At 41.3% G+C, this 15,657-nt stretch overlaps 2 long non-coding RNA genes across 2 annotated transcripts; one reads left to right on the forward strand and one right to left on the reverse strand.

Moving 5' to 3' along the window:
- Positions 1-1,598: 1,598 nt before the first annotated feature.
- LOC127931859 (uncharacterized) lies at positions 1,599-7,119 on the reverse strand. Its single transcript, XR_008143346.1, has 2 exons — positions 6,804-7,119; positions 1,599-3,000 (listed from the first exon to the last, which is right to left on the reverse strand). It is a non-coding gene; the product is annotated as an uncharacterized LOC127931859 (long non-coding RNA).
- On the forward strand, positions 4,952-14,565 carry LOC118387876 (uncharacterized). The gene is made up of 3 exons (XR_004826464.2): positions 4,952-5,299; positions 9,671-9,725; positions 11,657-14,565. It is a non-coding gene; the product is annotated as an uncharacterized LOC118387876 (long non-coding RNA).
- The last annotated feature ends 1,092 nt before the right edge of the window (positions 14,566-15,657 follow it).

Raw genomic sequence — 15,657 nt, forward strand, 5'->3', positions numbered from 1 at the left:
TGGGCTAATTGAGTGACTGACAAGTGGGAAACTGCTTATGGTTATGTACTACCACATTTTTTAATTGCACCTTGTGTTTTCTACTTTTCTAATTCTCAGCAGTACTTTAAGAACCTGACTGGGTTCCTGAGGTTTTTTGGTCTGGGTCCCCTAGCGGCCAAGGGGCCCTACGCTCAGCTCATAGGGAGAGGTGGCTTTGCCGAAGCCGACTTGAAAGTGAGAATGTAGTGCTCTGTTTTGACATTGGTCTTCTGTCAGTTGACCAGCAGGAGGCAGTCTAGCTGCACAATTATGACTGTTTTTTGCAGACCAGCTATGCAGCAGAACCTTATGGCAACATAAGAAATCTGTAACAAAGTTATTAAAAAACACATTGTTCAGATATCTTAGTTAGGCTCAACAGAAATCAAGAGAGCACATCTCAAAAGCCTTTAAAGTGCAATGGAAACATATTTTTGTTGCTGTGTGTGCATAAGGGGGATGGGGGAGGAACGTGCAGATGTTTCATTCCCAAAGCAGCATAGAGAGGCAGGGAGATCGTAGGGGTTGCTAGGTGACCTCACTACATAAATATTCCACCCTCTCACAGGCAGTGCCCCGCCTTCTGTTGGTCCATATTGAAGACGGATAGGGCCATTCACTTTTATAGACTGCTATTGAATTAATCAGGGGGTTTCCAACCGTTTCCATCCTGCCTAGATAAAAAAAAAAAATGAAAACATTGCATCAGAAAAGGCTGGTGGGAGGAGATATAGGAGGACGGGCTCATTGTTATGGCTGGAATGGAATCAATGGAACAGAGTGAAATGTGTTGTTTCCATCTGTTTGGTACCATTCCATTGATTCCAATCCAGCCATTACAATGAGTTTGTCCTCTTATAGCTCCTCCCACCAACCTCTTCTACTGTGCATCACTTGCCAATCAATGATTTTAGACAGTATAAACTCATCACTGTCTCTGATTATGAACAAGCAATTGTAAAATGGCAAATTGTGTCCATTACACCCACCCAGGAGCCAATTAAGTCCAAATATAGGGAATATGGAAATTATGTATCCCATAGCAGCAGAAAGCTGAGGGTGCTGTGGCACCCTCTGAAAAATCAGAAGAGAAAAAAATACAAAAATTGAAATTAAAGTTGTACTGTGAGCCTTTACTAGTATTAACGGAACAATATAGACGTCAGTAGCACAGGCAAAAAAATAATACCATAATCTCTGCTTTGGCAGGAATGGTAGTTGTATAATTTGCAGGATTCAGTAGTTGGAATAGTATGAGTTGGTTGTTTTTCTTTGATTGCCATTCTAATGGAATCCAGAAAGTACAAAACCCTGTCCTCAAAACAATTACATCAAAAGGTGCAAAGTAATGGGCAAAGACACAAAACATCCACTTAAAATGTCATATTTGTCTTGATCAAATAACACGAGAGAAAAGTATGTTTGATTCCCACAGGGGACCAGTACTATGAAAATGTATGCACTCCCTAATGTAAGATACTCTGGATAAGTGTCAACTAAAAAGGAATGAAGAGACGATTTAAGTTCACATAGAAATAAGTGCATTAGCAAAGTATTTCAAGAAACTGGAAAACATATCAAGCATGTATTTTTTAATTCCACAAGTATTACCAGATTAACTTTTGTACAGATAATTATTAGACTGAAGTTACAAATGCCGGTAAACACTCAAATACGTTTTAGTTTAAATGCATTAACAAAAGTAGTGCAATGGGCCTTTACTAGCCCTGTATTAGGAGACAAATATAGACCTCTTCAGTGCAGGCATTTTTTTTCCCCCTGCACCCCCAAACTACTGCATTATCCTGCATGTAAGAAGTCGTAGAGCTTCCTCTGATAGTGGATGTTTAAGGGAAACCAGATCAGTGTTATCTGCAGCCACCACCCATTGCATGCAGGTATCATATGTGCTGCAAACGAGATCGAGTTGCACCTACTGAGTGAGTTCGATTAAACTGAACCGCGGTGCACCGGTCTATGGCCTGTGGCATAACGGCCAAAAGCAGTGAGGGAGGAGCGAGCGACTCCTGGAGTGCCCTTCTCAAATCGAAGAGTATTCTGTGCCACTCGGTCATGTTGTCAGCAAGGCAGCATGGTGCATTGTATTGTTCAGAAACATGCACCACTTTTCCATAAAATACACTGAACAAAAATATAAACCCAACATGTAAAGTGTTGGTCCCATGTTTCATGAGCTAAAATGAAATGATCCCAGAAAATGTCCATACACATAAATCAAATCAAATCAAATCAAATTTATTTATATAGCCCTTCGTACATCAGCTGATATCTCAAAGTGCTGTACAGAAACCCAGCCTAAAACCCCAAACAGCAAACAATGCAGGTGTAAAAGCACGGTGGCTAGGAAAAACTCCCTAGAAAGGCCAAAACCTAGGAAGAAACCTAGAGAGGAACCGGGCTATGTGGGGTGGCCAGTCCTCTTCTGGCTGTGCCGGGTAGAGATTATAACAGAACATGACCAAGATGTTCAAATGTTCATAAATGACCAGCATGGTCGAATAATAATAAGGCAGAACAGTTGAAACTGGAGCAGCAGCAGTCAGGTGGAATGGGGACAGCAAGGAGCCATCATGTCAGGTAGTCCTGGGGCACTGTCCTAGGGCTCAGGTCCTCCGAGAGAGAGAAAGAAAGAGAGAATTAGAGAGAGCATATGTGGGGTGGCCAGTCCTCTTTTGGCTGTGCCGGGTGGAGATTATAACAGAACGTGGCCAAGATGTTCAAATGTTCATAAATGACCAGCATGGTTGAATAATAGTAAGGCAGAACAGTTGAAACTGGAGCAGGAGCATGGCCAGGTGGACTGGGGACAGCAAGGAGTCCTCATGTCAGGTAGTCCTGGGACATGGTCCTAGGGCCCAGGCCAGTTGAAACTGGAGCAGCAGCATGGCCAGGTGGACTGGGGACAGCAAGGAGTCATCATGTCAGGTAGTCCTGGGGCATGGTCCTAGGGCTCAGGTCCTCCGAGAGAGAGAAAGAAAGAGAGAAGGAGAGAATTAGAGAACGCACACTTAGATTCACACAGGACACCGAATAGGACAGGAGAAGTACTCCAGATATAACAAACTGACCCTAGCCCCCGACACATAAACTACTGCAGCATAAATACTGGAGGCTGAGACAGGAGGGGTCAGGAGACACTGTGGCCCCATCCGAGGACACCCCGGACAGGGCCAAACAGGAAGGATATAACCCCACCCACTTTGCCAAAGCACAGCCCCCACACCACTAGAGGGATATCTTCAACCACCAACTTACCATCCTGAGACAAGGCCGAGTATAGCCCACAAAGATCTCCGCCACGGTACAACCCAAGGGGGGGGCAACCCAGACAGGCCGACCACAACAGTGAATCAACCCACCCAGGTGACGCACCCCCCAGGGACGGCACGAGAGAGCCCCAGCAAGCCAGTGACTCAGCCCCGTAACAGGGTTAGAGGCAGAGAATCCCAGTGGAAAGAGGGGAACCGGCCAGGCAGAGACAGCAAGGGCGGTTCGTTGCTCCAGAGCCTTTCCGTTCACCTTCCCACTCCTGGGCCAGACTACACTCAATCATATGACCCACTGAAGAGATGAGTCTTCAGTAAAGACTTAAAGGTTGAGACCGAGTTTGCGTCTCTGACATGGGTAGGCAGACCGTTCCATAAAAATGGAGCTCTATAGGAGAAAGCCCTGCCTCCAGCTGTTTGCTTAGAAATTCTAGGGACAATTAGGAGGCCTGCGTCTTGTGACCGTAGCGTACGTGTAGGTATGTACGGCAGGACCAAATCAGAGAGGTAGGTAGGAGCAAGCCCATGTAATGCTTTGTAGGTTAGCAGTAAAACCTTGAAATCAGCCCTTGCTTTGACAGGAAGCCAGTGTAGAGAGGCTAGCACTGGAGTAATATGATCAAATTTTTTGGTTCTAGTCAGGATTCTAGCAGCCGTATTTAGCACTAACTGAAGTTTATTTAGTGCTTTATCCGGGTAGCCGGAAAATAGAGCATTGCAGTAGTCTAACCTAGAAGTGACAAAAGCATGGATTAATTTTTCTGCATCATTTTTGGACAGAAAGTTTCTGATTTTTGCAATGTTACGTAGATGGAAAAAGCTGTCCTCGAAATGGTCTTGATATGTTCTTCAAAAGAGAGATCAGGGTCCAGAGTAACGCCGAGGTCCTTCACAGTTTTATTTGAGACGACTGTACAACCATTAAGATTAATTGTCAGATTCAACAGAATATCTCTTTGTTTCTTGGGACCTAGAACAAGCATCTCTGTTTTGTCCGAGTTTAATAGTAGAAAGTTTGCAGCCATCCACTTCCTTATGTCTGAAACACATGCTTCTAGCGAGGGCAATTTTGGGGCTTCACCATGTTTCATTGAAATGTACAGCTGTGTGTCATCCGCATAGCAGTGAAAGTAAATAAAAAGCATATTGTTCTTGTGCACAAAGTTGCATACATCCCTGTTAGTGAGCCTTTCTCCTTTGCCAAGATAATCCATCCACCTAACAGGTGTGACATATCAAGAAGCTGATTAAACAGCATGATCATTACACAGGTAAACCTTGTGCTGGGGACAATACAAGGCCACTTTAAAATGTGCAGTTTTGTCACACAGGACAATGCCACCGATGTCTTAAGTTTAGAGGGAGTGTGCAATTGGCATGCTGACTGCAGGAATGTCCACCAGAGCTGTTGCCAGAGAATTGAATGTTCCTTTCTCTACCATAAGCCGCCTGCAACGTTGTTTTAGAGAGTTTGGCAGTACATCCACATGTCCTTACAACTACAGACCACGTGTAACTATGGCTTAAGCCCGGGAGGAAGCCCAGTTCCATAACGAATGCAATCACTTTTCACCCATCGCAAACTCCTCCCACCGGAGTAACACGGGCCAAATAATTGAATCCCCTCAATGTTTAGAGGTTGGCTCCGCTAGCCTTCGCTCTGATTGGAGAAACTGGCTCCTAGACAGAGGGGGACCTTGAGTTACCGCGGACAGGCTGTCTGGCTGTAATGGGGGGCCTAGCCCCGGGCACTCAACCGTCAGGATTAGCTAATTTTTATACAATATATTTAGGTGGCTAATTAAAGACTGTGGCAGTCTGGTTAAGGTAGGCTTGTATGGGGTTCTCTCCCCGCAAGTTTGCATGTGATTTTATACCTACGCGAATGCAGCACGGTTGCAGTAAAATTGGAACTTCAGCAGCGCGAGCTAGCCCAGACCCCGCTAGCTGGCTAGCGAACGAGAATTTGCTAGCGGATCGGGGTTCAGTCCGTAAGTAGCGACATCGAATTATAATGGTCTGTTCTATGTTAGTTAGCGACTCTAACTATGTGGGTTAACTAGCGAGTTGCCAAACTGGCATGGAATTTGTGCTGCACTGTCATACAGCGCGAGCGACCGCTATCAGCCGTAGACGGTGTGCTAAACTAGCAAGCTAACATTAGCTACACTATAGTAACCCCTGTGTTTTGAGAGGCTAGTAATACCACTGCAATTTGCTTGATGCAAACTATCCTTTAGACCAGGGTTATTCCTCTCTTGTCCTACGAGTTTCGGAGCCTGATGGTTTTCTGTTCTATCTGCTAATGAATTGCGCCCACCTGATTGGTGGTGGAGATAAATAAGCAATGAAACTGGCTTCGATGTCCAGAGTTTAATATGAGGTCTTTATATGATGCTTTCAACCCATAGAATCCAGCATGTGTTACGTTTACGCAGCAGCATTGCTATTTTCATTTGGTATCTAGGCAGCTGCTAATTCGGGGATTGCGTGGATCTATATTTAGACACAAAGACGGATGGAGTCATGCTTTGTCTGCTTGCTGCACAAATACATTTGATAAGCTCTGACTGCATGGCACATTACTGTGCATTGAGATGCGGCTTATTTTATGTACACTGACTGTCATTGACTGCATGCATGAATTACACTTTAAAAAAAATTATATCTGCAGTGCCCTGAGTAGCAGACTGGGACAAGAATTCGGCCCTGACATTTTATCCACATCACTGTGCGCGCTGCCAACTCAAGCCCCATACACACCCTACTTAGGCACAGACATTAGTGCTGACACAACATCGGCACTACAGTGCCGCGTTTCTCAACCATTTCGGTACCAGTGACTGGCGAGACGTGGTCCTCGTTTTCATTCAACCAGCTCATGTTTAAAATAAATGTAAACACACTACTAGAGATACAGCTTAGCGCTGTGACTGTAACTCTGTTCTGGCCATTTTGTTTGTCACCCTGGTGTGTTGTCTGTCTCATCACACACTGCTTTTTCTTGTTCTCAGTCTCAGGGTTTTGTTAACTGGTAATAGGCGGCGTTTGGCAGATTAAAATAAATAAATAGAAAATACGCAAAATAAAATTGGCGCCGGCCAATTGTCCCTGGAGAAGAAACAATTCCATAGCAAAATAATACTTTTTAGCCTATTCATTGATGGAAATACCAGTCGATGGAAATACATTTGACTGGTAATGCTTATCGGTCAATGGGTTAATTTGCATAATTTAGTGGAATTAAATTGTTGTGTGTGTGTGTATATACAGTATATTCATTATGTATCTTATTTATCACATGCGTACAGAGCCTTTAAGCGAAAAATCTGCAACAGCATCCCAAACAGCGAATGCATAAGCAACAAAAGGCAGGCTTCATCAGCGACTCACACACCACTTTGCAATGAGCTGGAGGCAGTATGCATTTTGAAAACATATACTTAATTGTTTGAAACCTGAACATTTTACTACATATTATGAGGCATGTCTTACCTTGTTTCAAAGTAGCCTAGCCAAAATCAGACCATATCCATGGAGGCAATTATTTTATATAAACTTTCTTTCATTGTCCAGTAGCCAAAGGCACAATCCTAGTCATATAGCAACCCATGCTAGTTTTTGTATATTAGATCTCCCCACTTTCTAAATGTCTTAACAGATATTTTCATCCCTGTCAACATAAAACCGCTTGCAAGTGTGGTGCGCATTTAACAAAGGTGTTTTCCTGCTGCGCTTATAATATGAAGAAATGAGTTAAACATTTTAAGTTTAACGTTTTGATCTGTTGCATCAGACTCATTATTTTCATGTTTGTTGTATATTGTCTAGGCCTACTGGTTGTATGAATTTGGGATCTATCGTCCCACAGCTGTCCCAACGTCTGTTTGGAATAGTCTAGTTCTTTCGCGATAAACTGACCAATATAATAGGTCAACTTGTCTAATATGGTGGAAAGTAGATCGACATAGGCTAGTGATTTTGCTGTTGATTACTCTTCTTGTTGGCTGGGGGAAAAGTAAATGTGGACAGTTATTAAAAAATCTTAAATTGGCATCAGAATTTGGTAAGAAGTACCACACATCGTTACAACCTCGACTTGCATGTTCATATGAATAACCATAATCTAAATGTGGTTTCTATCATTCTGAGCACAGTGGGTGGATACCTTAATCAGTTTACGCACCCAATGCATTTCTCAAATGCCAAGTGAATTAAAATGCTGCGGGTCAAATGTCTGGCTCCATATTTAACTAACAGAAACCCTGCCTGTCTTGTCGACATAAAAGGAAATTAGCAAAAATGTTCACCTTCCTATTCATCATCTCCAGCACCTCCCCAACATAAAAAGGATAGAGGAAGAAAAGTGTTTCGGGTGACATCAGCCAAATACCAGACAATTAGTAGGCAATGCCGACTCATTGGTTAAAATCACATGATACACACTGATGATGTCATTGGGAAACGTATTTCCTCTCTCCTTTTTACTACAAAACATAGAGATGTTGGGTGATGTGCTGGAGATGATGAATATGAAGTAGGAACACGTTGACATTTCTCTCAATAGATTTCTAACTCTAAATATAATACCCACTGCTAGTAGCCATGTATTCATCCAGCAGTACATTTAATGTCCTAAAATAAACGTTGCAGTTGTAGGCTACTACCAATTAGACCTATAGCCCTATGTAGGGCTGGGCGATATGGCCTTCGAGTCTTATCTACGTGCTTTTGGGGGCGATTAACTTTCTGTCTAAGCATTGTTGCACAAGTAAAGGTCAATACACTGCATATCAAACAGTTGGGAATAATCCAGTTATAATTCAGGGCGTGTAAAATTACAGCTAGGTTAAATATAAGCCTTCAAACGTAAAACTCACAAATTATTTATTTTATAAAAACATTGTTTAACCTGCTTTTTCTGTCTATGAAAATGCGCTTTTTGTTACAAATGTAACCAGAACCATGCACATCCACTACTAATAACCAACTTTTTGTAGCAGGCATTATAGAAAATTTAGCACAAGTCTCATAAACAATCTTTCAAGCACAAGCCAACTGTTTATCGATTAGCATAACAGAGAAATTGCTCAAAAATCTAAATACGCCCAAGGATCACCGGCCATGCAATCTTTTTCAATCTTTATTTTTTTTCCTCAATTTTCACCAGCCAACCCAACTAAAGATAGCCAATCCGCCCGGGCTCATTTAAAAGGAAAAATGCATTATTTTTTAAATATTTTTGTTAAATCTCTTAGAGTCACACACTTGCCCAGCTGCCAGGCTATGCATGCAGTAGCAAAGGTGATTTGGCAGATAATCAAGGTAAGATTTGATGCAGCCCTGCTAAATTACACATTCCAACCAAGCTGATTTTCATATTTAAAATATGCATTTTGTCACATAGCTATTAGGATATTGCTTTGATATATGTTGCAGGTTATGTAGCTATGTTTAATCACACATTATAACATTGAGAAAAGTATCTGTGTCTAAAGGGAGGAGTATTGGCCATATCTTAAATAATCCATGCCAAGTTTTATAACGGTCACATCATTTCCTAATCTAACCAATTGCGGAAGGAACCTATAACCAAATCACAGCATCACACTAAACCAGCACCAATGTAGATGCTGTAATGATACCAGTGTGCCTTCCCTTATCCAATCAGAGTGTGCAGCAGCAGTATACCGTCAGCTGTATTCCAATCACAGCTTTAGCCGGTACAGTATTGTCACTGCTGCTCAGCATTGAACAGTGCTCTGGCTAATGTAAATCCCAGGCTCTGATGCAGCACTGACCCTGCAAGGCTGCTCGCTAGGCTACCTCCCTCCCTCCCTCCCTCCCTCCCTCCCTCCCTCTCTCCCTCCCTCCCTCCCGTGATGTAGTACAGGACTGGAGCAAAAGAGCTGTTCCTGTCTATATACTTCTAAGATCCTTCTAGGCTGCTCAGCTTGCTACAATATCTGGCTAGGCTAACCTCCCTTCTTCTCGGCTGTTGTGCTAGTGGAGCAGGACTGGGCTTATAGGTCAATGGGCTGGAGCTGTGTCTACAGACTCTGTAGGGCAGTGTCTCAAGCAGGACACTGTCTGTATCCTGTAAGTCTCTGCTAGCTCAAAGCTGCCTGTAGGGGTCAAGTGGGTTTGAGTCAGGCTCAGTACGGTGGACTGACGCTGGGGGTAAATTTGACCTCGTTTGACTGGTGCGTCCTGGATGCGTTTCAAGCTGCAGTCAGGGAAGTGGAAAGGACAGTCTTTATGCTTTAAACAGGTGGCCTGGCCTACTTTCTGTACTGTAATACAGACTAACTCCTGTTATTCATCAAACAGTTGTATTTCATGCTTGTCTCTCTTGGTCTTAGGTATCACCTTAACCCTCAAACTGAAATGAACACAGGCTATGATGAATCCTCTGAGGTAAGAACTTCGGCGTCATAATTATGTCAGACAGCCAAGTCCCTTAATGAATGAATGACAGTGCAGGGCTACTGTAGTGTTTATTGGTCTGTAAAGATGTCATAAGCTAATAATAGCTGCTGACATACAGTTGAAGTCGGAAGTTTACATACACTTAGGTTGTAGTCCATTAACTTGTTTTTCAACCACTCCACAAATGTCTTAACAAAGTATATTTTTGCCTATCGGTTAGGACATCCACATTGTGCATGACACAAGCAATTTTTCCAACAATTGTTTACAGACAGATTATTTCACGTATATATCACTTATGTATTCACACTATCACAATTCCAGTTGGTTAGGTGTTTACATACACTAAGTTGACTGTGCCTTCAAACTACTTTGGAAAATTCCAAAAAATTAAGTGTTGGCTTTAGAAGCTTCTGATTTGCTAATTGACATCATTCGAGTCAATTGGAGGTGTACCTGTGGATGTATTTCAAGGCCTACCTTCAAACTCAGTGCATCATGGGAAAATCAAAAGAAATCAGCCAAGACCTCAGGGGAAAAAAATGTAGACCTCCACAAGTCTGGTTCATCCTTGGGAGCAATTTCCAAACGCCTGAAGGTACCACCTTCATCTGTACAATAGTATGCAGGTATAAACACATGGGACCACGCAGCCGTCAGACCGCTCAGGAAGGAGATGCATTCAGTCTCCTCGAGATGAACTTTGGTGCCAAATGTGCAAATCAATCCCAGAACAACAGCAATGGACCTTGTGAAGATGCTGGAGGAAACGGGTACAAAAGTATCTAAATCCGCAGTAAAACGAGTCCTATATCGACATAACCTGAAAAGCCGCTCAGCAAGGAAGAAGCCACTGCTCCAAAACCGCCATAAAAAAGCCAAACTACGGTTTGCAACTGCAAATGGGTACAAAGATTGTACTTTTTGGAGAAATGTCCTCTGGTCTGATGAAACAAAAATAGAACGGGTCGGCCATAATGACCATTGTTATGTTTGGAAGAAAAGGGGGAGGCTTGTAAGTCGAAGAACACCATCCCAACCGTGAAGCACGGGGGTGGCAGCATCATCTTGTGGGGGTGCTTTGCTGCAGGAGGGACTGGTGTACTTCACAAAATAGATGGCATCATGAAGCAGGAAAATTATGTGGATATATTGTAGCAACATCTCAAGACATCAGTCAGGAAGTTAAAGCTTGGTCGCAAATGGGTCTTACAAATGGACAATAACCCCAAGCATACTTCCAAAGTTGTGGCAAAATGCCTTAAGAACAACAAAGTCAAGGTATTGGAGTGGCCAACACAAAGCCCTGACCTTAATCCTAAAGAAAATGTGTGGCTAGAACAGAAAAAGCGTGTGCGAGCAAGGAGGCCTACAAAGCTGACTCAGTTACACCAGCTCTGTCAGGAGGAATGGGCCAAAATTCACCCAACTTATTGTGGGAAGCTTGTGGAAGGCTACCTGACACGTTAAAGGCAATGCTAACAATCAATTAGTATTTGGATGTGAACTTCTGACCCCCTGGGAATGTGATGAAAGAAATTAAAGCTGAAATAAATAATTCTCTCCTTTTATTCTGACATTTCACATTCTTAAAATAAAGTGGTGAGCCTAACTGACCTATAACGGTATTTTTTTACTATGATTAAATGTCAGGAATTGTGAAAAACTGAGTTTTTAAATGTATTTGGTGTATGTAAAATTCCAACTTTAACTGTACATGCTGAGAAACCTGCTCTAGGCTAAATTATGGTTAAGGTTTCTTAGTATTGTGTTGTCTGACTCCAAATCTCTACTTACATTTTAGCTGCATTTACAGATGCTTCTTGAATATGTCTTTTGGCAAGTCTCAACATACAGTATTCACATGTGCAGTCAATATATCATGTCTAAAACATTGAATTAACATTTGCCTTTCTTAGAGAAGACTGCAAGTCACTGCCAGTCAGACAAAAGGGGATCAGCAACGAAACGGCTCACCATTCCTTCCCTTCCTTCCTGGAAGAAACACCACACTGTCACCCTAAAGAGCAAATGGAAAAATGAAATCTGTATATTTTAGTTTAATATTTTTTATTTTTTTTGTTGGTGTGTGGGGGTATAGATGAGATCATGATGACTCTGAAGTTTCATACCTTCTCTCTCTTATCTGTGATTTATTAACATGTTCGATATACAGTAGCCTGTAAGGGACTCTAAGCCTTGATGATATGTTTTGTATTTCGGGAAGGAGAGGAAAAGACTCAGGAATGTAATAACACCGATACCTGGCCGACTTGAGCAGAGTCTCCTACATCTGAGACCTAGCCTGGTTCCGAGATCTGTTTGTGCCGTCTTCCGTGACATCGGCAAGATGGCACAAACCGATTTGGAACCAGGCGAGCAGAGGCCCAACATCTGCGTTTTCAAACTCTACCGGTGGCCCCTTTTTTTGGGAGGGCTAAGTACAGTAACTGACAGACAGCAGCATGTCATCCACTTTTCCACAGAACACCGTTGAAACAGCTGCTGGATCCTCCACGCATGTTTTAACACTCATTCAGTTCTATCTGCTCTGTTCACCTCACACACTCATCAGCATTGATCTCTGCTTAACACCGTGTGTAGTTAGGCCTAGACTACTTATATCATTGTCTGTACAAACACACTTAAAAAAATCTAATCAAATGTTTATTTGTGACATGCTTCATGAACTACAGGTGTAGACTAACGGTAACATTGTTTTTTTAAGAGTCTTTTTCGAAACAATTCAGAGTTTAAATCTTGAAAGGGAGTGGTTCCACCTCGACGCATAACCATTCAAACATCGGGTTCGGTATTTTACCTCTAATAGTCCTAATCCTTCAGCTCTTCAGGTGATTCACAACCTTCAGCTCTCAAAAATCCTCTGCTCATTCTCAAAACTCAAATACTTACATACACTAAAGTATTTACTGAGGCTAAGAGTCCCCCCCCCCTTTTTTTCCATTTTAGATTACTAAATGCTTGGTAGTTCATTCTTTTTTTTGTTTTGAAATGTTTTTGTTTTATTTTTTATGTAGTATTTTAAGTTTCGAATGTTTACGTTGCAAACTAGTATAAAACCATGTGTAGACACCGTCATGTACGCTGTGATGTATAGAAGTAGCTATAGTAGAAATGCATTGTTTCCTTGTGGTAAGTGAGTGAGATGCTGCCACGGAACTGAGACACTGATGATTGGTGCTATTTTGGACTTTAATCTGCTCCTTGGAAAGGTAGCTGAGATGGGTTTTTATTTTTTACTTTCATGTTCTGATTAAAGGAAGGGGTTGGTTCTTTGACGTCTGGTTGTTGTAACTCGGTCTGGATTGGCTTTGTTTTTTTTCCCTTGTCGTTTTCTGTGCGGCTTTCTCATTGGACTTAAGGAAAATATCAACTTCTTTCATGGTAATGTTTTACTAAAGGGGGGGGGGGGGTTAGGTGAGAATATTTATGAGGATACACCATGTTGATCGGAGCAATCACAAAACTGCAATCGTTAACACTAGTTACCCTTTAAAACTGAGATGTGCAATCAAAGGGATACGTTGTATCCAGTAGTACCCAGCACAAGTCACTTTTTTTTTAGAGAATGTTTACATTTTTTTTGTTTATGTTCTGATTGACAGACAATCTTGAAACCAAGAGTGCATTTTTCCCCTAACGTGTTTGTTTAACAGATCTCCTAAGCGATTTTTGCACACTTGTGAGTAATGAAATTGTCACGTATAGAAGACGCCACAGAATGTTAATGTCAGATATCCGCTTCAAGTTGGTTAGCATAAGTAAACACTGAAAGGTAAAGGTTATTTTTAGAAAATGGCACTTGAGAGAACTTGATAGTTAAATTATAAAATGAACACACACACTTTAATGTGTGTCAAGGCCCAGCCTGTTAGGGTTTGGGTTCAGGGTTTCAACTTTTCTTCACCAGCTGGATATGACTTAATGCTATAGTGAGTCATGTGTGATTATATAATGTTAGTTAACATGAGTCTGGAATCACATGATGCATATAATCTTGTTTTAGAAAACCATTTTCAGGGCACACATGTATTATAAAGTGATCTCCGTTTTAAAAATATATATATTTTTCATTGTCTTTGAATTATTTAGTAAATGAATTGTTGACTGAACCTTTATATTAAACAACTAAAACCCCAAAGTTTTTAAAACATTTTAGCAAAAAAAAATTGACAACAATGGTTAAGGGCCTTGCTCAAGGGCACATTGACAGATTTTTCTACCAGTTGTCTCGGGGATTCAAACCAGCAACCTTTCAGTTACTGGCCCAATGCTCTTAACCACTAGGCTATCTGCCACCCTAGCTAGAGATTTAAAACATCAAAGTTGTGTCGGTATTTGCAGTTTTGTTTTTGCTTCCCTTTTTTATATTGTTAAATATTCTAATTAATATAATAATAACCAACTTGAAAGCCCACTAGTTTTCTTTTGTCTTCCATTCTCCCTCGATATTGGGACCTATTGAACCAGCATGTTCTGGTCTTGTTAATTGCGTGCTCTCTTTTCGTCATTGTGGTTTTTGTTTTGTGGAAAAAAAAATATATATATATCCTCTTGCAATTCTTTCGACATAGACTACTTAATATGAATGCGGTTTTGTACATAGCAAAGTGAATAGCGTAGGCAGGATGTGTTGCGTGAGGTATTCAGTATTTACCACTAAGGTTGAAAAAATATATATATACAGTATGCCAGCTTTGGAAAAATGATTATAACGATGCGCTTAACTTACAGTATCCCATGTACTTTACTTTGGCAATTTTAGAAGTAGTGCAATAAATATGCAAGCTTGTAATTTGGTGTTTTATCTGTTGTGTGTGTGGCGTCTTATTTTTAGTGCTGTAGGAAGCTTGTGCAATTGTGCTTTGTTATAGAGAAGCCTGCCTGACTGGTCTTGGAATACAGTTTCAAAAAGTCATGTGATTTTTTTTATTTTTTATTTTCAAGCTGTGGTCTTTAACCATTGGTGGCAAACAGCAGAGAACCAAGTATCCAGAGAGCAGAGCCAAAGTGTGGTTGTACAGTTCCTATGGCTTCCAAGCGGATATTCCTTACAACATAGTTGCGCCACGGCAAAATCATTAGTCACGGCAAATAAATATGTAACTTGGAAAAATATTTCTGCCGAAGCACACTTTGAAGATGCTAGAGCAGTCCACATTTTTCCCCCTCTGAAAACAAAACGAGTAACAAATTACCACAGTTGTCTTCAAAAACAAATTCAGCGAGAACCCCATTTTCCCCATATTTCTTCCCGCCAATTCTCACAAGCCCGTCTCAAATCTAATGACACAACCTTTAAACTGTAAATATAGATTTTTTTTTTTTACATAAATAAAGTAATGAATTGAATGCTAAATATATTGGTTCATTTAAGAAAATAAAGCCATACATTTACTCAATAGTATTGTTTTAGATTATCTTTCTCAAATATTTTATTGTCCCATATAATAATCTGTACTCTTATTTTTTTTTTGGTTACAAAAATTTATTTGGCGACCCCACTGCAGACCCCAGTAGGGGTCGCGACCCCAACTTTGATTACCACTGGAATAGTTCACCTATTTACATAACTTGTTTTGTGGGAGTGAACTATTCCTCTTGTGGAGCATTCAAGTGTCTCATGGGGAGGGAAACATGCATTATGACAAGCAGTTATATTGGCCTTTTGTTAGAGGGGGAATCCCAACTTTCCACAACCTACTTTATTTATTTCTCAACTCCTAAAATATGTGCGAACAGCACCATTTTAAACCCAGAGTTTATAGCACAAGATGACTTAAGAAGTAACCGATCTGTTAGGCTACTTGTTTCTGTCTGTCCATCAATGTCACGTTACTGCTCCACAATTCACCGTGAATGAAGAGGGGGGAGGGGCTAAATGTAACATGGGTCAGTT

This window comes from Oncorhynchus keta, chromosome 9 (assembly GCF_023373465.1).
Source record: "Oncorhynchus keta strain PuntledgeMale-10-30-2019 chromosome 9, Oket_V2, whole genome shotgun sequence".
Lineage (NCBI taxonomy): Eukaryota > Metazoa > Chordata > Actinopteri > Salmoniformes > Salmonidae > Oncorhynchus > Oncorhynchus keta.